This window comes from Cetorhinus maximus, chromosome 21 (assembly GCF_964194155.1).
Source record: "Cetorhinus maximus chromosome 21, sCetMax3.hap1.1, whole genome shotgun sequence".
Classification (NCBI taxonomy): Eukaryota; Metazoa; Chordata; class Chondrichthyes; order Lamniformes; family Cetorhinidae; genus Cetorhinus; species Cetorhinus maximus.
Window position 1 is genome coordinate 12,239,988 of NC_135899.1, and position 19,264 is coordinate 12,259,251.

The window sequence follows — 19,264 nt, forward strand, 5'->3', positions numbered from 1 at the left end:
TCCGCCGATGCTGCCAGACCTGCTGAGTTTTTCCAGGTAATTCTGTTTTTGGAAAGGCTTTAGGGATGTCCTCAAAGTATCCCTGAAGGGATCCAACACCCCCGACGGCACATGGGTAGTCCGACCAAATTGGACAAGGTTCATCTGGGAGCACCTCGAGGGACTCCGTCGGGAACCGGCAGAGGTGAAGTCGAACGCACAAACCTCCAAACAACCCGCCAACCCTACACCCCTCCCCCAGCCCGCATGTGGCAGAGTCTGCAGATGTGCACTGGACTAATCAGCCACCTCCAAACCCATCGAACCAGAGTGGAAGCAAGTCATCCTCGATCCCGAGGACCTGCCTAGGAGAGACGCAGTGAAGTGGAGATTAGAGCGCGGGAGACGGTTGGAGCAGGGCTCTGCAAAAATCAGTCCCTACTGTAAGATCAACTTTTTTTTTTCTATCCTTACTTTTATGTGTAACTTAGATTGAATATTATCATCTATAATTAAATTCCCAAATTCATGGCAGCGCAGGAAGCAGGGAGGTAGATTTATCTCCATTGGTAAGGCAGTGAAGGGATTTGGAGAGACAGGTAGCCTGTTTTACCATCCCATTTATAAAAAGTTCTCACAAGGTGGGAGAGGAACATTTTTAGATTTGATTATGAGTGACAACAATCAAATTGACACAATACTTGGAGATGCTTTAAGTACCAGAAAGGGGTCACATTTGACATGGCAAGAACATGAGAAATAGGAACGGGAGCAAACTATATGACCCCTGAAGTCTGCTCCACCATTCAATATGATCATGATCTTCTACCTCACTCCCACTTTCCCTCACACTCTCTATTTCCCCTGATTCCCTGAGATTCCCGGCCTTAATATATATTCAATGATGGAGCATCCACAACCCTCTGGGGTAGAGCACTCCAATGATTCACAACCCTTGAAGTGAAGAAATTTCTCCTCATCTCAATCCAAAATGATCGGGCCTTTATCCTGAGACCGTGCCCCTGTGTTCTAGATTCCCCAGCCAGGGGAAACAACCTCTCAGTGTCCACCCTGTCAAACCGTTTCAGAAATCTTCTATGTTTCAATGAGATCACCTCTCATTCTTCTAAACTCAAGAGAGAAAAGGCCCAATTCGCTCAGCATCTCATCATAGGGCAGCCCTTTCACCCCAGGAACCAATCTAGTGAACTTTAACTGAACCGCCTCCAATGCAAGTATATCCTTCCTTAAATTTGGAAACCAAAACTGCACAAATACTCCAGGTGTGGTTTCACAAAGCACTCTACAATTATAGCCAGGCTTCCTTATTCTTGTACTCAAATCCCCTTGCTGTACCTGCATGCTAACTTTCTGTGTGACGAGAATTGGAGTGGTTACTAAAAACACAAACACAACTGCCAAATTTTAAGAAGACCAACTTTATCTACTCGTCTAGCCTTGTTAGATGAGCCTAGAATGGGTGGCACCAAGGAGCAGCTGCGAAGTTCCTTCTGAATGCAAGGACCAAACTGTACACAAGCAAAACTAATGTTAAAAGGGATGTAATGGGCAACGGTGGTGTAGTGGTTATATCAGTAGACTAGTACTTATGTAGGCCAGATCAGGAAATGATGGTGGATTTCCTTTGCTACAGTACATTAGTTTTTTTTAAAATCCAAATGAATTAATTGTTATATTGGGATTTGAACTTGTGTCACCAGGGCATACAGCCAGGCCTCAGATCTAGTCCAGCAACATAACCACAATGCTACCATCTCCCACGTTGGGCCAAATAAGCGCCAAAAGGATTTGGCTATACTGTGCAGAATGTAGGAGTTGGGCAAACAGGTGGCGCGTACAGTTCAATGCAGAGAATAGCAAATTGCTTCATATTTGGACAAAAACATGATCCAGGAAGAAATGTATGCTTAAATGGAAAGAAAATAACACGAGGTGGGGGGTGGGGGCAGGTACCTGACTGACAATGAATTGAAGCTATGGTGCAGTAGCAATGAGTAAAGCATATCAGATCTAAAAACAGAAAGTGGTGGAAATACCCAGAAGGTCATGCAGCAGCAATGGAGAGAGAGGAACTGAGTCGATGTATCAGGTCGATGACCCTTGTCAAAACAGCAAATCAGAGACTGGGATATCTTAAAAGGTTAAACTGCAAGAGTGAGGTACTTAAAAAATCCATGAATGCAGTGGCATTTGAATTGCTGGTCACCACATTACAGACAGGATACTGCAGCAATTGCATGGATACGGAAGGGAGGAACAAGAATGCTGGAGAGAATTTCGGGACTCTGTTAATGTGGAGCACCTTGGCATGTTCTCACTGGTAAAGAAAGGTTGAGAGCTGATATGATTGCTGATTTTAGCATTGTAAAGGATCGAGATGATGTAGACATTGGAACAGCGAAAGGCCATTCACCACCCCCCGCCCCCACCACGCACACCCCCTGAGGCTGCCCCACCATTCAGTTAGGTCATGTTTGATATGTACCTCACCCCATTTAGCTTTATTAGCTCTATATCCTGTGATACACTAACTTAACAATTTTGATGCAATAGTAGCATTCAGAGGGTTAAGCTCACAATACCAAAAATCACACATCACCTTGGAATATAGCTAACAAGCCTGAACCTGACTGAGCTTTTGTTACTGCAATAACACACAAACACAGCTTGTTCCGCTGACTGAGGCTGACTAACAAGCAGATGACTCCTCAGGCGGTGCAGACAGATGGTCAGAGCAAGGATAGTGCAACTGTGATCTTAAAGCTCCCTGACTTACACAAAATATCAGAGTTAACTTGCCAACCAATCAGTACCCTTTTCTCCTGCAGTATAAATTGTTGTGATTGTTTAAAATTTGATATTCTGGCATTTGTCCTGATGAGCACAAGATGAAAAGCTTCAGCCACATGTCTTCCTTTTCAGCAATATATAATTGTGTAACATACATACAGCGGTACATGTATCATGTATACAATCTATAGGATGCTCACCATGTCATAGAATCATAGACTGGCTGCAGGAGGAATGGCAGAAGGAGGCAATTCAGCTCTTTGAGCCGCTTTCTGCAAATGCAATTTAGCTTGTCCCATTTTTCTACCCTTTCCCCATAGCCCTGCAAATAATTTCCCTTCAGGAATTTCCGTTTGAAAGCCATGATTGAACCTGCCTCCAATGCACTCTCGGATCCAAACCACTCGTTGCGTAATAAAAGGTTTCCCCTCATCTTGTCATTGCTTCTTTTGCCAATTACCCTAAATCTGTGCCCTCTGGTTCTCAATCCTTCCACTAATGGGAACAGTTTCTCCCTTCAACTGTGTCTAGACCCCTCATCATTTTGAATATCACGATCAAATCACCTCTCAACCTTCACCTCTCCAAGCAGAACAGTACCAGCTTCTCCAACCTATCCACATAACCGAAGTCCCTCAACCCGGAACTATTTGCAGAATTTTAAAAAAAAATTCATTCTGGGGATGTGAGCTTCGCTGGCTGAGCAAGCATTTATTGCCCATCCCTAATTGCCCTTCAGAAGGTGGTGAGCTGCCTTCTTGAACCGCTGCAGCCCCTGTGGTGTAGGTACACCCACCATGCTGTTAGGGAGTTCCAGGATTTTGACCCAGCAACAGTGACGGAACGGTGATATATTTCCAAGTCAGGATGGTGAGTGACTTGGAGGGGAGCTTCCAGGTGGTGGTGTTCCCATCTATCTGCTGCCCTTGTCCTTCTAGGTGGTAGTAATCATGGGTTTGGAAGGTACTGTCTAAGGACTAAGTGAATCCCTGCAGTGCATCTTGTAGCTGGTACACGCTGCTGTCACTGTGCGTAGGTGGTGGAGTGAATGTTTGTGGATGTGGTGCCAATCAAGTAGGCTGCTTTGACCTGGATGGTGTCCAGCTTCTTCAGTGTTGTAGGAGCTGCACTCACCCAAGCAAGTGGGGAGTGTTCCATCACACTCCTGACTTGTGCCTTGTAGATGGTGGACAGGCTTTGGGGAGTCAGGAGGTGAGTTACTCATCGCACGATTCCTAGCCCCTGACCTGCCCTTCCAGCCACAGTATTTATATGGCTAGTCCAGTTCAGTTTCTGGTCAATGGTAATCCCTAGGACGTTGATAGTGAGGAATTCAGTGATGGTAATGGCATTGAACATCAAAGGGTGATGGTTGGATTCTCTTATTGGCGATGGTTATTGCCTGACACTTGTGTGGCACGAATGTTACTTGCCACTTGTCAGCCCAAGCCTGGATATTGTCCACGTCTTGCTGCATTTGCACATGGACTGCTTCAGTATCTGAGGAATCGCGAACGGTGCTGAACATGGGGACCCTTGCTCTTCCTGATATATATTAATGACCTAGACTATGGTGTGCAGGGCATGATTTCAAAATTTGCAGATGATACGAAGATTGTTGTCAACTGTGATGGGGTTAGTCTTGAACTTCAAAAGTACATAGACATGCTGGTGGATTGGGCAGACAAATGGCAGATGGAAGTTCAATGTAGAGAAGTGTGAGGTGATCCGTTTTGGTAGGAAGAATATGGCGAGACAGTATAAAATAAAGGGAGAGCCTGAAGAGAGGGAACCGTGTACCGTATCGGTTAACATAGGGGCCAGAAGGAGAAGTTGGGTGACTAGTTTCGTGAGAATAGGGTCGAGGGAGCAGGAGCTGGTGTCTCATGGGCAAGATGAGCTCGGAGAGAGAATAGGAAGACATACGGAGAAACTAGGCAAAGATGAGAGTTCAGGGCGAGGCTAGGGGAGAGAATTGAAGGAAGTCTGGCCAGGTAGGCTAATGGGAGGGGCTTGGCTGAGATGATCACAATTTTACTTACAAAGAAATCCACAATTTCCTTGCACTTATATCTGGAGGAGAGCGTGGAGGGGGATAGGGGTTTTCAAAAGCACATTTGCAGCAGAGGGTTTACTCGGCATTCTGTGATAATCCTGGAATAGGGAGCAGTTTTAGCAAAACATGGGTGTTTTAAGTGGTCCAGGCAAATCTGGCAGAGGGGGGCAAAATCAGTTGCCCACTATACCCTCAAGAAAGGCTGAGCAGGTTCCAGAGAAGCAGTAAGGAGCTAAAATATGAGTTGAAGGGGAGAAAAAAATTGAGAAGCCATCTGCCTAACCATCATGTGTGTGAGTGCATCGAAGAAAGTAGCTTTGAATAAAAAACAACAGCAACATCACAAGTCATGCTACCTTTATTACAGATACAAGTCCCCAATAGATAACGCAAATCTAGCAGCACTCAGCTCGAGCACAGCTTAACCCTTCAACTCCAAATCAGCAAGGTCACAGACGTCATCACAGGGGGAAGGACTGCGCAGCTCAACAGGTCAGGCACAGGCGGTAGAAACTTTAAAAGGGAGATTGTTCACACCTCCCACTCTCGTCTCCACTTACACCGTGTTCATGGGTAGACATCTCAGGCCTCGTATGTTCCCTGCAACCTGTGGGAAAGGCAAAGACAGGTAGAACTCCTCAGTGCTGTCAGCATTAGCTGTGGACTATTCAGCAGACCGGCGAGTGTTCAGAGCACTGTGTGTATCATCAGGGGCAAGTCAGTAACTCTAGTCTGTGTAGCGTCATCATTAAACACTCTCTAACAAGGATTTCAATGTGTAACACTGAATTATTTACATACCTCATTACAGCACACGGCTTTAGGTTCTATTATCCTCCTCTGTAAACCTGAAAACAGAAAGAAGGTAAACAGGACCCTTTAAGTTCATTCGTGGAATGTGCCCATCCCTTATTGACCTCGAGGTGGTGGTGATGAGTTGCCTTCATGACCCACTGCAATCTGTGTGGTACAAGTTCACAGGATTTTGATCCAGCAACAGTGAAGGAATGGCAATATAGCTCCCAAGTCAGGATGGTGTGAAACTTGGGAGGGGAACTTGCAGGTGGTGGTGTTCCCATGTGTCTGCTGCCCTTGTCCAGTGGTCACAGCTTTGGAAGGGTTCATCTAAGGAGCCTTGGTGAGTTGCTGCAGTGCATCTTGTAGATGGTACACACTGCTGCCACTGTGCGTCAATGGTGGAGGGAGGGAATGTTGAAGGCGGTGGATGGGATGCATTGTCCTGGGTGGTGTCCAGCTTCTTGTAGTGTTGCTGGAGGCTGCACTCAGCAAGAAAGCAACAGCACAGGCGGGAGGGGATGGTCAGAGCACTGTGTTTACCACCAGGGTTAACTCAGTAACTCTAGTCTGTAAAGTGTCATCATTAACATCCCCATTTAAAAATAATAAACATCTTTAAAAAGCATCAATCCCTGCTGGAGTTCACTGAGGCCAATCCTGAACACTCTCAACAATTTCAACATTAAAATGTCAGTGGAACAAAAATGTGACCAGAAAATCGTAACAGGATGGTGTTGCTTGTCTGAGAATTCACTCACCTTGCTGTGCTGTACAACAATTCAACTCTTCATTCACTTCCCCAACCTGTAAAATACAAACAAAAAGATCAAGATGTATATCAATGATGAGTGTTATATAGATTTAGTTCAGTGCCTCTACTCCATAACATTAATGCTCCCATTGTTTTTTTTAAAATTCCCTTTCCTCAGGAACACTTGCCTCCCTTATCCAAGTCAACATAAACTTGGCACAAACTGAAGAGACGACCTTTTGAGTTCAGTGTGACCCCAAACTGCACTGTTTACCCATCGAGCCAGGAGGGTAGAGGTCCCTCTGCACTGAAGAGTGTTCTTTTTAAACTGTAATGCATCAACAAGTTGCCAATTGACACACCAGTGCCTTCCCTTCCTTCAACCTATGACAAAGGCCATAAACACCCCCCATAATGTACAGCAGAGGATGCCAGAGGCAGGAGTGCTCAACACCATGTGTTATCAGCAGGTTTAACTCAGGCACCAAACACACGCAGAATATTAACCATTTGATTATAAAAAAAAGTTACATTCCTGCACTTGCCTCTCGTATGGAGCCACATGTTTGAGCTTTTCCATTCATCCTGTGCATTCCCCTGACCTGTAAAGATGGAGAGGGAGAGAGGGTGAGCTGCTGTCTGCTGTGAGAATTACCTAGGCTTACCGCACAGTGTCAGAGTGTTCAGAGCACTGTGTGTATCGACAAGGTTAATTCAGTAACTCTAGTCTGTAAAGAATCATCATTACTGCCTCTGCTCCCAGTTAAAGTCCTGATTGTAAGGAATCATTCACATACCTAACAGCACACGACTTGGAATCACGGAATGGAGACTCTTCCATATAAACCTGCGAACAGAAAGAATCTGTAAGACGCTCCCTCAACCAGGGTGAAGTAACAGATCCCAATGGGGGATAGTCAGAGCACTGTGTATATCACCAGGGTTAATTCAGTATCTCTAGTCTGTAAAGCATCATCATTAATATCCCCATATGGGAATTATTTTGTAAACAACTCCCTCGTTTTGAAAGACAAGTCCCTGCTGGAATTCACTGGGGCCAATTCGGAATATTCGTAGCATTTTCAATATTTTTAAAATATATTTCTTGATGGGACATGGGCATCACTGACAAGACCAGCAATTGTTGCCCATCCCTAATTGCCCTTGAACTGAGTGGCTCGCTAGGCCATTCCAGAGGGCAGTTGGAGTCAACCCCATGGCTGCGGGTCTGGAGTCACGTGTAGGCCAGACCAGGTAAGGACTTCCTTCCCTAAAAGGACATTAGTGAACCAGATGGGTTTTCACAACAATGCTGTGTTTCATGGTCCCGGCCTTCAGTTCCAGATTTTTGTTCTGTAAATAAATAGAATTTAAATTCTATCAGCTGCCACAGTGGGATTTGAATACATGTTCCCAGAGCATTAACCAGCCCAGTGACAATACCACTAGGCTACTGTCTGATATATTGATGTAACAAAAGTGTGACTCACCTCGCTATGCAACAATGATTCAACTCCTCAGTCCATGTCTACAACCTGCAAAATAGGAACAGGAACAACTGAATCTTTCCCTCAAGACGTACCATCAGGTGGCATCCAGTGGTGACAAGCATTCAGAGCACTGTGTGTGTCGTCAGGTTTAATTCTGTAACTCTAGTCTGTAATGTGTCATCATTAATACTGTTTTTACACCATCAACCGCAGGTTGTAATAAGTTATCACGTACCTGATCAGATTGTGTGGAGCCGGCATAGACCAGTTGGACCGAATGGTCTCTTTCTGACGCGAATGATGCGTGCGCAACTGCACAACACCAGTCATCCATTCTGGTCAATGAGTGAGAGAGAGAGAAGAAAAAGATTAAATAGGGTCTCCGCGCTGAGGAACCACAGAAACAGGTACAGCAAAAGGTTCAGGAGTGTTCAGAGCACTGTGTGCGTCGTCAAGTTTAATTCTGTAACTCTAGTCTATAAAGGGTCATCATTAACACGCCGCTTAACACATTTAAAGTTTTGGATAGAATTCGTGTGTGTGTACCTGGGCCACAATGCAGAGTCCCGAGGTGTTCGGTCTTCACACTGCAAAACAAAAAGTTAAAGAAAGTTATTTTTTGTAAAAAAAATTCTTTCATGAGAATGTGGGCGTCGCTGGCAAGGCCAGCATTTGTTGCCCATCCCTAATTGCCCTGGAACCCAAGTGGCTCGCTCAGCCATTTCAAGGAGGAGTTAAGAGTCAACCACATTATTGTGGATCTGGAGTCACATGTAGGCCAGACCAGGTAAGGACGGCAGATTTCCTTCCTTCAAGGGCATTGGTGAACCAGATGGGTTTTTACAACAATCGATGATAGTTGTCATGGTCACCATTACTGAGAGCAGCTTTATAATTCCAGGATTTATTAATTGAATGTAAACCCCACTAGCTGCCATGGTGGGGTTTAAACCCAGGTCCCTTGAGCATTAGCCGGGTCTCTGGATTACTAGTCCAGTGACATTACCACTATGCCACCATTTCCCCCCCACCCTGTCGTCAGGAACACAGGAGCAGGCGACACAATGCCATCAGTTGTATCTTCCTCGGTATGTGTCATAGGAATATAGGACTTCAGAGGAATAGGCCATTCGGCCCTTCGAGCCTGCTCCTCCATCCTAATGAGATTACAGCTGATCTGGTTGTGTCAGCAGTGGCCCAGTGGACACTTCTCTTGCCTCAGAGTCGGAACGCTCGAGAAAATGCAAAGTACTTGTTCACCACCTCTGCTATTTCTCCAGCCTCCGCATGCAAGTCCCCTTTTTTGTCCCTTATCATTCTTTTACCACTCTTTTGTTATTTATGTGCTCATAGGCCTTGGGATTCCACATTATTTTAGCTGCCAGACTCTTTTCATGCTTTACTTACTTGCCCTCAGGTCCTTCTGTATTCAGTCTGATTCTCCATTGAATTTTCCACTTGATATCTGTCATATACGCACTTCTTCCTTTTCATCTTCACCTCTTCTCTCTCGTCCAGGGCGCTCTGGATTTACTTGTCCTACCTTTCCCCTTCAAGGGAATATACCTTAACATTGGTCACAATACCTTTTCTTTGAAGATGGCCCATTGTTCGGCCAGTCTTTGATTCCTGCTCACTTGGCTCAGATGCATTCTCATCCCATTGAAGTTGGCTTTCCCCACAATTATCCCTGCTCTGGATTGTGCCTTGTCCTTTTCCATAATTGACCTGAACTTTATGATACAACAGTTACTGTCCCCTAGAGGCTCTCCCACTGAGCTTTGATTCACTTGGGCCCACTCATTCCCCAGAACCAGGTCCAAAAGTGCATGTCCTCTCATTGGACTGGAAAGAGACTGCTCATCTTGGACACGTTCCAGGAACTCTTGCCCCTCTTGACGATTCTTATCCCAGTCCTTATTTGGACCACTGAAGCCCCCCCCATTATGACTCTTAACTTTTGCACCCCCCTCTAACTTCTTTGCAAATTTGTTTCTCCACATCCCTTCCATTAGTTGGTGCTCTATATACTACACCAATCAACTTCATTGCACCTTTTTTATTCTTCACCTCTAGCCAGAGATTCAGTCCTAGACCCCTCTGGAACATCCTCTCTCCAGTCTTATGCCATCTTTAATCAGTACTGCTACCACCTCCCTTTTCTTCCTTTCCTGTCTCTCCTAAACACCTCGTACCCAGGAATATTTAATGCAGTCCTCCCTTCCTTGAACCAGGTCTCTATTATAGCAATAATAATTCCATTTGGCTACCTACGTGTACAGTTCACCAATCTTATTAACCACATAAGCCCTGATTTAGGCTTTTTTACCTCTTCAGCTGACCCCATCTAATGACTCACTATTGCCTACTCTAATTCTATGAAAAAAGGGGGAGGTTGGAAATGGGACGGTAGTTTGCAATAACAGTGGGGGGGGGGGGGGGCAAGGGTTGTTTTTTTGAGGGAGAGGGGTGAGGATAGCAGTTTTGAAGGAGGAACAACACCTGAAGAGAGGGAACCGTGTACAGTATCGGTTAACATAGGGGCCAGAAGGAGAAGTTGGGTGACTAGTTTCGTGAGAATAGGGTGAAGGGAGCAGGAGCTGGTGTCTCATGGACAAGATGAGCTGAGAGAGAGAGAATAGGAAGACATATGGAGAAACTAGGCAAAGATGAGAATTCAGGGCGAGAGTAGGGGAGAGCATTGAAGGAAGTCTGGCCAGGTAGGGTAATGGGAGGGGCACGGCTGAGATGGTCACAATTTTACTTACTAAGAAATCCACAAGTTCCTTGCACTTATATTTGGGGGTGAGCATGGAGGGGGATAGGGGTTTTCAAAAGCACATTTGCAGCAGAGGGTTTACTCTGCATTCTGTGATAATCCTGGAATAGGGAGCAGTTTTAGCAAAACATGGGTGTTTTAAGTAGTCCAGGCAAATCTGGCAGAGGGGGGCAAAAGTTCCAGAGGCTCCAGAGAAGCAGTAAGGAGCTAAAATATGAGTTGAAGGGGAGAAAAAAAATTGAGAAGCCATCTGCCTAACCATCGTGTGTGTGAGTGCAACGAAGAAAGTACCTTTGAATAAAAAACAGCAACATCACAAGTCATGCTATCTTTATTACAGATACAAGTCTCCAATAGATAACGCAAATCTAGCAGCACTCAGCTCGAGCACAGCTTAACCCTTCAACTCCAAATCAGCAAGGTCACAGACGTCATCACAGGGGGAAGGACTGCGCAGCTCAACAGGTCACGCACAGGCGGTAGAAACTTTAAAAGGGAGATTGTTCACGCCTCCCATTCTCGTCCCCACTTACACCGTGTTCATGGGTAGACATCTCAGGCCTTGCGTGTTCCCTGCAACCTGTGGGAAAGGCAAAGATAGGTAGAACTCCTCAGTGCTGTCAGCATTAGCTGTGGACTATTCAGCAGACCGGCGAGTGTTCAGAGCACTGTGTGTATCATCAGGGGCAAGTCAGTAACTCTAGTCTGTGTAGCGTCATCATTAAACACTCTCTAACAAGGATTTCAATGTGTAACACTGAATTATTTACATACCTCATTACAGCACACGGCTTTAGGTTCTATTATCCTCCTCTGTAAACCTGAAAACAGAAAGAAGGTAAACAGGACCCTTTAAGTTCATTCATGGAATGTGCCCATCCCTTACTGACCTCGAGGTGGTGGTGATGAGCTGCCTTCATGACCCACTGCAATCTGTGTGGTACAAGTTCACAGGATTTTGATCCAGCAACAGTGAAGGAATGGCAATATAGCTCCCAAGTCAGGATGGTGTGAAACTTGGGAGGGGAACTTGCAGGTGGTGGTGTTCCCATGTGTCTGCTGCCCTTGTCCAGTGATCACAGCTTTGGAAGGGGCCACCTAAGAAGCCTTGGTGAGTTGCTGCAGTGCATCTTGTAGATGGTACACACTGCTGCCACTGTGCGTCAATGGTGGAGGGAGGGAATGTTGAAGGCGGTGGATGGGATGTATTGTCCTGGGTGGTGTCCAGCTTCTTGCAGTGTTGCTGGAGGCTGAACTCAGCAAGAAAGCAACAGCACAGGCGGGAGGGGATGGTCAGAGCACTGTGTTTATCACCAGGGTTAACTCAGTAACTCTAGTCTGTAAAGTGTCATCATTAACATCCCCATTTAAAAATAATAAACATCTTTAAAAAGCATCAATCCCTGCTGGAGTTCACTGAGTCCAATCCTGAATACTCTCAACAATTTCAACATTAAAATGTCAGTGGAACAGAAATGTGACCAGAAAATCGTAAAAGGATGGTGTTGCTTGTCTGAGAATTCGCTCACCTTGCTGTGCTGTACAACAATTCATCTCTTCATTCACTTCCCCAACCTGTAAAATACAAACAAAAAGATCAAGATGTACATCAATGATGAGTGTTATATAGATTTAGTTCAGTGCCTCTACTCCATAACATTAATGCTCCCATTGTTTTTTTTAAAATTCCCTTTCCTCAGGAACACTTGCCTCCCTTATCCAAGTCAACATAAACTTGGCACAAACTGAAGAGACGAGCTTTTGAGTTCAGTGTGACTCCAAACTGCACTATTTACCCATCGAGCCAGGAGGGTAGAGGTCCCTCTGCACTGAAGAGTGTTCTTTTTAAACTGTAATGCGTCAACAAGTTGCCAATTGGCACACCAGTGCCTTCCCTTCCTTCAACCTATGACAAGGGCCGTAAACACCCCCCATAATGTACAGCAGAGGATGCCAGAGGCAGGAGTGCTCAACACCATGTGTTATCAGCAGGTTTAACTCAGGCACCAAACACACGCAGAATATTATTAACCATTTGATTATAAAAAAAAGTTACATTCCTGCACTTGCCTCTCGTATGGAGCCACATGTTTGAGCTTTTCCATTCATCCTGTGCATTCCCTTGACCTGTAAAGATGGAGACGGAGGGAGGGTGAGCTGCTGTCTGCTGTGAGAATTACCTGGGCTTACCGCACAGTGGCAGAGTGTTCAGAGCACTGTGTGTATCGACAAGGTTAATTCAGTAACTCTAGTCTGTAAAGAATCATCATTACTGCCTCTGCTCCCAGTTAAAGTCCTGATTGTAAGGAATCATTCACATACCTAACAGCACACGACTTGGAATCACGGAATGGAGACTCTTCCATATAAACCTGCGAACAGAAAGAATCTGTAACACGCTCCCTTAACCAGGGGGATATTCAGAGCACTGTGTATATCACCAGGGTTAATTCAGTAACTCTAGTCTGTAAAGCATCATCATTAATATCCCCATATGGGAATTATTTTGTAAACAACTCCCTCGTTTTGAAAAAGACAAGTCCCTGCTGGAATTCACTGGGGCCAATTCGGAATATTCGTAGCATTTTCAATATTTTTTTTTTTTATTACTTGATGGGACATGGGCATCACTGACAAGACCAGCAATTGTTGCCCATCCCTAATTGCCCTTGAACTGAGTGGCTCGCTAGGCCATTCCAGAGGGCAGTTGGAATCAACCCCATGGCTGCGGGTCTGGAGTCACGTGTAGGCCAGACCAGGTAAGGACTTCCTTCCCTAAAAGGACATTAGTGAACCAGATGGGTTTTCACAACAATGCTGTGTTTCATGGTCCCGGCTTTCAGTCCCAGATTTTTGTTCTGTAAATAAATAGAATTTAAATTCTATCAGCTGCCACAGTGGGATTTGAATACATGTTCCCAGAGCATTAACCAGCCCAGTGACAATACCACTAGGCTACTGTCTGTCTCTATAGATATATTGATGTAACAAAAGTGTGACTCACCTCGCTATGCAACAATGATTCAACTCCTCAGTCCATGTCTACAACCTGCAAAATAGGAACAGGACAACTGAATCTTTCCCTCAAGATGTACCATCAGGTGGCATCCAGAGGTGACAAGCATTCAGAGCACTGTGTGTGTCGTCAGGTTTAATTCAGTAACTCTAGTCTATAACGTGTCATCATTAATACTGTTTTTACACCGTCAACCGCAGGTTGTAATAAGTTATCACGTACCTGATCAGATTGTGTGGAGCTGGCATAGACCATTTGGACCGAATGGTCTCTTTCTGACGCGAATGATGCGTGCGCAACTGCACAACACCAGTCATCCATTCTGGTCAATGAGTGAGAGAGAGAGAAGAAAAAGATTAAATAGGGTCTCCGCACTGAGGAACCACAGAAACAGCTACAGCACAAGGTTCAGGAGTGTTCAGAGCACTGTGTGCGTCGTCAAGTTTAATTCTGTAACTCTAGTCTGTAAAGTGTCATCATTAACACGCCGCTTAACACATTTAAAGTTTTGGATAGTATTCATCGTGTGTGTCTGTACCTGGGCCACAATGCAGAGTCCCGAGGTGTTCAGTCTTCACACTGCAAAAAGTTAAAGAAAGAATTTTAAAAAAAAAATAACTTACATGAGAATGTGGGCGTCGCTAGCAAGGCCAGCATTTGTTGCCCATCCCTAATTGCCCTGGAACCCAAGTGGCTCGCTCAGCCATTTCAAGGAGGAGTTAAGAGTCAACCACATTATTGTGGATCTGGAGCCACGTGTAGGCCAGACCAGGTAAGGACAGCAGATTTCCTTCCCTAAAGGGCATTGGTGAACCAGGTGGTTTCAACTATCGATGATAGTTGTCATGGTCACCATTACTGAGAGCAGCTTTATAATTCCAGGATTTATTAATTGAATGTAAACCCCACTAGCTGCCATGGTGGGGTTTGAACCCGTGTCCCTTGAGCATTAGCCGGGTCTCTGGATTACTAGTCCAGTGACATTACCACTATGCCACCATTCCCCCCACCCCCCCCCTTGTCGTCAGGAACACAGGAGCAGGCGACACAATGCCATCAGTTGTGTCTTCATCGGTATGTGTCATAGGAATATAGGACTTCAAAAGAGTAGGCCATTCGGCCCATCGAGCCTATTCCTCCATCCTAATGAGATTACAGCTGATCTGGTTGTGTCAGTAGTGGCTCAGTGGACACTTCTCTTGCCTCACAGTCGGAAAGCTTGAGGCCCAGTGCAGAATCCAGGACAACATACTCGCGAGGAAACGTTGCCGTTTCCCGCCCCCCCCCCCACCAAAAACGAGACATCAAACCAAAGCCTCATCTACCCTTCCCCAGCACCATTCGGAGAGCAGGGGGAGGGGGGGGTTCTCCTGCATGTCCCAGGCCAGTACTTGTCCCTCAACTAGCATCACTAAAAGCAGGTTAATGGGGTCAATTTTGTCAACGCTGTTTGCGGCACCATGCTCCATGCAAATGAGCTACTGCGTTGCCTACGTTACCACCGTGACTAGGCCTCACAGGCTGTAAAGCTCTTTGGGAATTCCTGAGCTTAGGGCCCAGGCAGCTGAAGGCACGGCCACCAAAATGGTGGAGTAATTTTTAAGAAAAATAAAATCAGGAAATGGCCAAGAGGATTAGAATTGGAAGGATTCAAAACATTTCGGAGGGTCATGGGGCAGGCAGAGATATTCAGGGGCAAGGCCTTGGAGGGATTTTAAGAGAGAGAGAGAGATATATATATATATATATATATATAAATAAAAAAAAACGGAGGCGCTGCTGAACCGAGAGTCCATCCACCAAATATCGAGTGTCCAAGGGTCCTACCTCTGCAGAGCGTCGGGAAAAACGGAAAATCGAATTCCTGCATCTCTCCGCTGCTCCGGATTCCATCACCCAAACCTGCTAAACAAACAAAGGCAGCAAGGGTTACTGGCAACAGTCACTAGTGGCGGCGGTTCAGGCCGCTGTATGTGGCTGGAAGCATTCAGTGCGCTGCGGGGTTCTCATCAGTTTAACTCAGGGAAAGCAAAACTTGGGAGTTTCATCATCACACCCAAAGGAAGTCTCGCGCACAACCAGGGTCTCACCTACCTCAGCGCCATGGAGCGGCTTCCGGAAACTCTGCCCGACCCATCACCGTTCTGCTGGGGTGGGGGGGGAAGAAGACGTGAAGAAAAAAAGTTAATGGTTTCACTTTGCTCTCGCCAGGGTACAGTTCCATCGCTGATATATAACGGAGGCTACCAGGGTAACACAGGAGGGGAGAACTGGCCAAGAGCAGCTGGAGGGGGAAAAGAGATCTCAGAGTGACCTGGGCCAAAACCCGACCCTCGGCCCAGACATGGAGGTTGGATAGTTGGCTGCTCTCACGTTACTGTTGGGGGGGGGGGGGGGGGGGGGCTTTGCTGTGCCCAAACGAACTGCCGCAAAAACAAACAGCCAGACTTTCACTGGCCATGAAGCACTTCGAGGCAGCCCAAAAGTGCTATATAAATGCAAGTTACTGCTCAGCACTCAACTGGTTACTTAGCAGTCATGAGGATAGGATACTGGGATTGGCAGTGACCAACACGGGGTGGGGGGGCATTGCTGCCCATTTACCCAGCACATAGCTGGATCAAGAGGGATCGGGTGGATCTCCGGTGCAATCCGTGGGTTAGAGGGTATAAAGGGATTGACAGCAATCGCCTAACCACTTGTTAAACTTTCTATCGACACCAGCTATCCTAGCTGACACTATGTACCACAGACTGAGCCCTGAAAACATAGCCCAGCACAAGCCAAGTCAGGCAAGGGTCAGGAAGAGAAGGCCAGGATTTTTGTCTTGCGGTAATTTGGACGTGATCACCTCCCCCACACCCCACCAGAGGGCAACTACTCCCACCAAATTCAGCGACTGTACATTTCAACTCAACCCAAAAGAAAAGCAGGGGCAGGCAGCTTTGTCCTTTGAGTTTTCCAACCCTCTCCCATTGTCTCTTTTTCTCCCTCACACACACACAGCACAAACCATGATTTAAAAGGTAATAAGTGTACCCCCCAGCATCGACAACCAAAACAATTTTAAAACCCTGACTGCAAAAAGGGTCTAGAGGGAGACACAGAAAGAGAGGAAGCTCGTAAAAGAATGGATCGTTAATAAAAGAGCCTCAGGTTCCGAGAAGGGGGATTCATATCTGAAACACTAGCCTATGTGCCAGTTAATATGTTGGACGTTTTCTGCTTTTATTAAAAAGGCAGCCAGTTTTCCCCACCTTTACACATAAAAGTCTAAGGCAGTGTTTAAAAAAATCTAATCAGCGAGTTTTGGTAATATGGCAATGGAGGAAGCGATGTATCTGGTAACTGTTATTGACTGACCCCTGCCAGCGAAATGGACTCTGGCCTTCAGGCAGATCACTGGGCCCAATGCAATGGACACAGGAGCCCCACTCTGAAGCAGCCTCCAGTCTGCAGCCAGTATGCCACACACTGGGTGAAACAGCAGAGAGAAAACACGACCAATTCACAACCTTCAGCACAGAAGCAGATTCCAAAACACAGGTTTAAAAAAAAAATCAACCAGAGTGGGCCCAGGCAAATCAGCAGGAAAAAAAAAGCATCTGACTCCACATCTGGGCCCACATGGACTTTGTATGAAACCACCTCCCCCCCCACACACACACATATATCAAATAAAACCTCAACAATCTACAACTCTCAGCAAGTTCCCTGAAACGCTTTGAAAGCTTTTTAAAAGGCAATTTTTAAATTAACAGAAAGCATCCCACTTATCATATTGATATATATATAGATATATAAATGCTCTCCCCACAAGCTCAACAATAAAAACTCAACGTTCTTCTTCCAGAGAGAGGGGGAAGGGGGGAACCATCTTCTTTTAAAAAGAAACTACAATATTAAATAATCCCTGAAGCGGTGAAATGTGCTTCTCAAGGTCTCTCCACCCCACCCCAGTGAAATACTTTACAATTGCCCTTTTTTTAAAAAAGGGAGAAAGAACTTTAAAAAATAACCAGGAGCACTAAAATAAGTTGCCAGAAAGTTAAACAGGAGTTGTAGCTGTCTTTGCTTTTTTTTAAAAAAGAGTAACCAGCACTTTGAAGAAGAAATCTAAAGGTCTGCAAACTGCAACTGAGCTCACATTGCAAAAAAAAAGCTCCAATTGCTGCACTGAAGCAAATTAAAATGATGGCACTCATGAATCTTACTCCTTTCTTCTCCCTCTCCCTTTCCTCATTCTTCTTTTCTTTCCCTTCCCCTCCTCCAAACCTCCCTCTTACCTCTCCCTCTGCTCAGCCGCAGATGGCTGCTTTTCGAGGTGCGCACCTCTAAATGCACCAAACCACGTGGCGCCCACAGGGCATCAGGACCCTGAGCCCAGCAGCTGCCCGCTGTGCTCGCCTCGACATTTCACACCGATTTCTATATTTATTTTAAACTTTATTTCCACGCAGTCGTTTTGGAAAAAAAAACCTTCCGTTTACTTACTCCTTCGGTTCGTTTCTTTTAAATTGGACTTCTTTTCGCGCAGGCACATTTGAGGACGAATTGTTGAGAGTGGGGTCCTTTTTTGAATGAATGAATGAATGAATGGCTGCTACAATTATAAGATCAAATAAGGAGAGATTGGTGCCCTCTCCTCCCCACCCCACCCCCATCTCATCCAATGAACAATAAACAACCAAATAAAAGTGACCCCCCACCTTTTTTTTGAGGGAAGTAACTAATAAAGAACTAAACCATCAAAAAATGTAAAGAAAAACATAAATGATATTGGGGATGGTCAGCATGGATTTGTAAAAGGCAAAAACAATGTTTGTTAAAAGCAAAATGCTGCGGATGCTGGAAATCTGAAACCAAAACAGAAAATGCTGGAAAAACTCAACAAGTCTAGCAGCATCTGTGGAGAGAGAAACCAAACAGACTCGAAACATGATCTCTGCTTCTCTCTCTTCACAGATGCTGCTAGACTTGCTGAGGAACGAAAATAAAAACAAAAAACTGTGGATGCTGGAAATCCAAAACAAAAACAGAATTACCTGGAAAAACTCAGCAGGTCTGGCAGCATCGGCGGAGAAGAAAAGAGTTGACGTTTCGAGTCCTCATGACCCTTCAACAGAACTGAGTAATATATTTCACCCCTCTCCTAATATTATTCAGTTCTGTTGAAGGGTCATGAGGACTCGAAACGTCAACTCTTTTCTTCTCCGCCGATGCTGCCAGACCTGCTGAGTTTTTCCAGGTAATTCTGTTTTTGTTTTGCTGAGGAACAATGTTGTTCCATGTTGTTCTTTCACAGAGTGCTTACCCTTGTCCAGCTATTATCACATTCTGCTTTCTTACCTTTATGCTGCAATCAGCACCTCCTTTAGCCTTTACCACTACCGTTAGTCCTTTTGTTCATGACATCTTTGTCAATCTCTCCTTTGCCCCCGCCTATCGCTGGCCTTCTATCCAGCTTCAACTGCCTCCACCCCCACCCCCCCCACCTGCTTAACCAGTATAAATTTTATCACGTTTTTATTTCTCTTTAGCTCTGGAGAAGAGTCAAATGGACTCGAAACGTTAACTCTGTTTT

The 19,264-nt window shown here is 45.5% G+C and overlaps 2 long non-coding RNA genes across 4 annotated transcripts; both read right to left on the reverse strand.

Annotated features, from left to right (window-relative positions):
• Window positions 1-5,188: 5,188 nt before the first annotated feature.
• On the reverse strand, window positions 5,189-18,054 carry LOC144695685 (uncharacterized). Of its 2 annotated transcripts, XR_013579991.1 has the most exons (11): window positions 17,967-18,054; window positions 15,775-15,827; window positions 15,508-15,582; window positions 8,432-8,472; window positions 8,121-8,220; window positions 7,886-7,930; window positions 7,193-7,242; window positions 6,941-6,997; window positions 6,403-6,448; window positions 5,648-5,694; window positions 5,189-5,453 (listed from the first exon to the last, which is right to left on the reverse strand). It is a non-coding gene; the product is annotated as an uncharacterized LOC144695685 (long non-coding RNA). The 2 variants fall into 2 exon arrangements; XR_013579992.1 differs by lacking the exons at window positions 15,508-15,582; window positions 15,775-15,827; window positions 17,967-18,054 and adding an exon at window positions 9,293-9,721.
• LOC144695686 (uncharacterized) lies at window positions 10,980-13,893 on the reverse strand. Of its 2 annotated transcripts, none has more exons than XR_013579993.1 (6): window positions 13,669-13,893; window positions 12,987-13,036; window positions 12,735-12,791; window positions 12,194-12,239; window positions 11,439-11,485; window positions 10,980-11,244 (listed from the first exon to the last, which is right to left on the reverse strand). It is a non-coding gene; the product is annotated as an uncharacterized LOC144695686 (long non-coding RNA). The 2 variants fall into 2 exon arrangements; XR_013579994.1 differs by having other exon boundaries at window positions 11,439-11,597.
• Window positions 18,055-19,264: the final 1,210 nt, after the last annotated feature.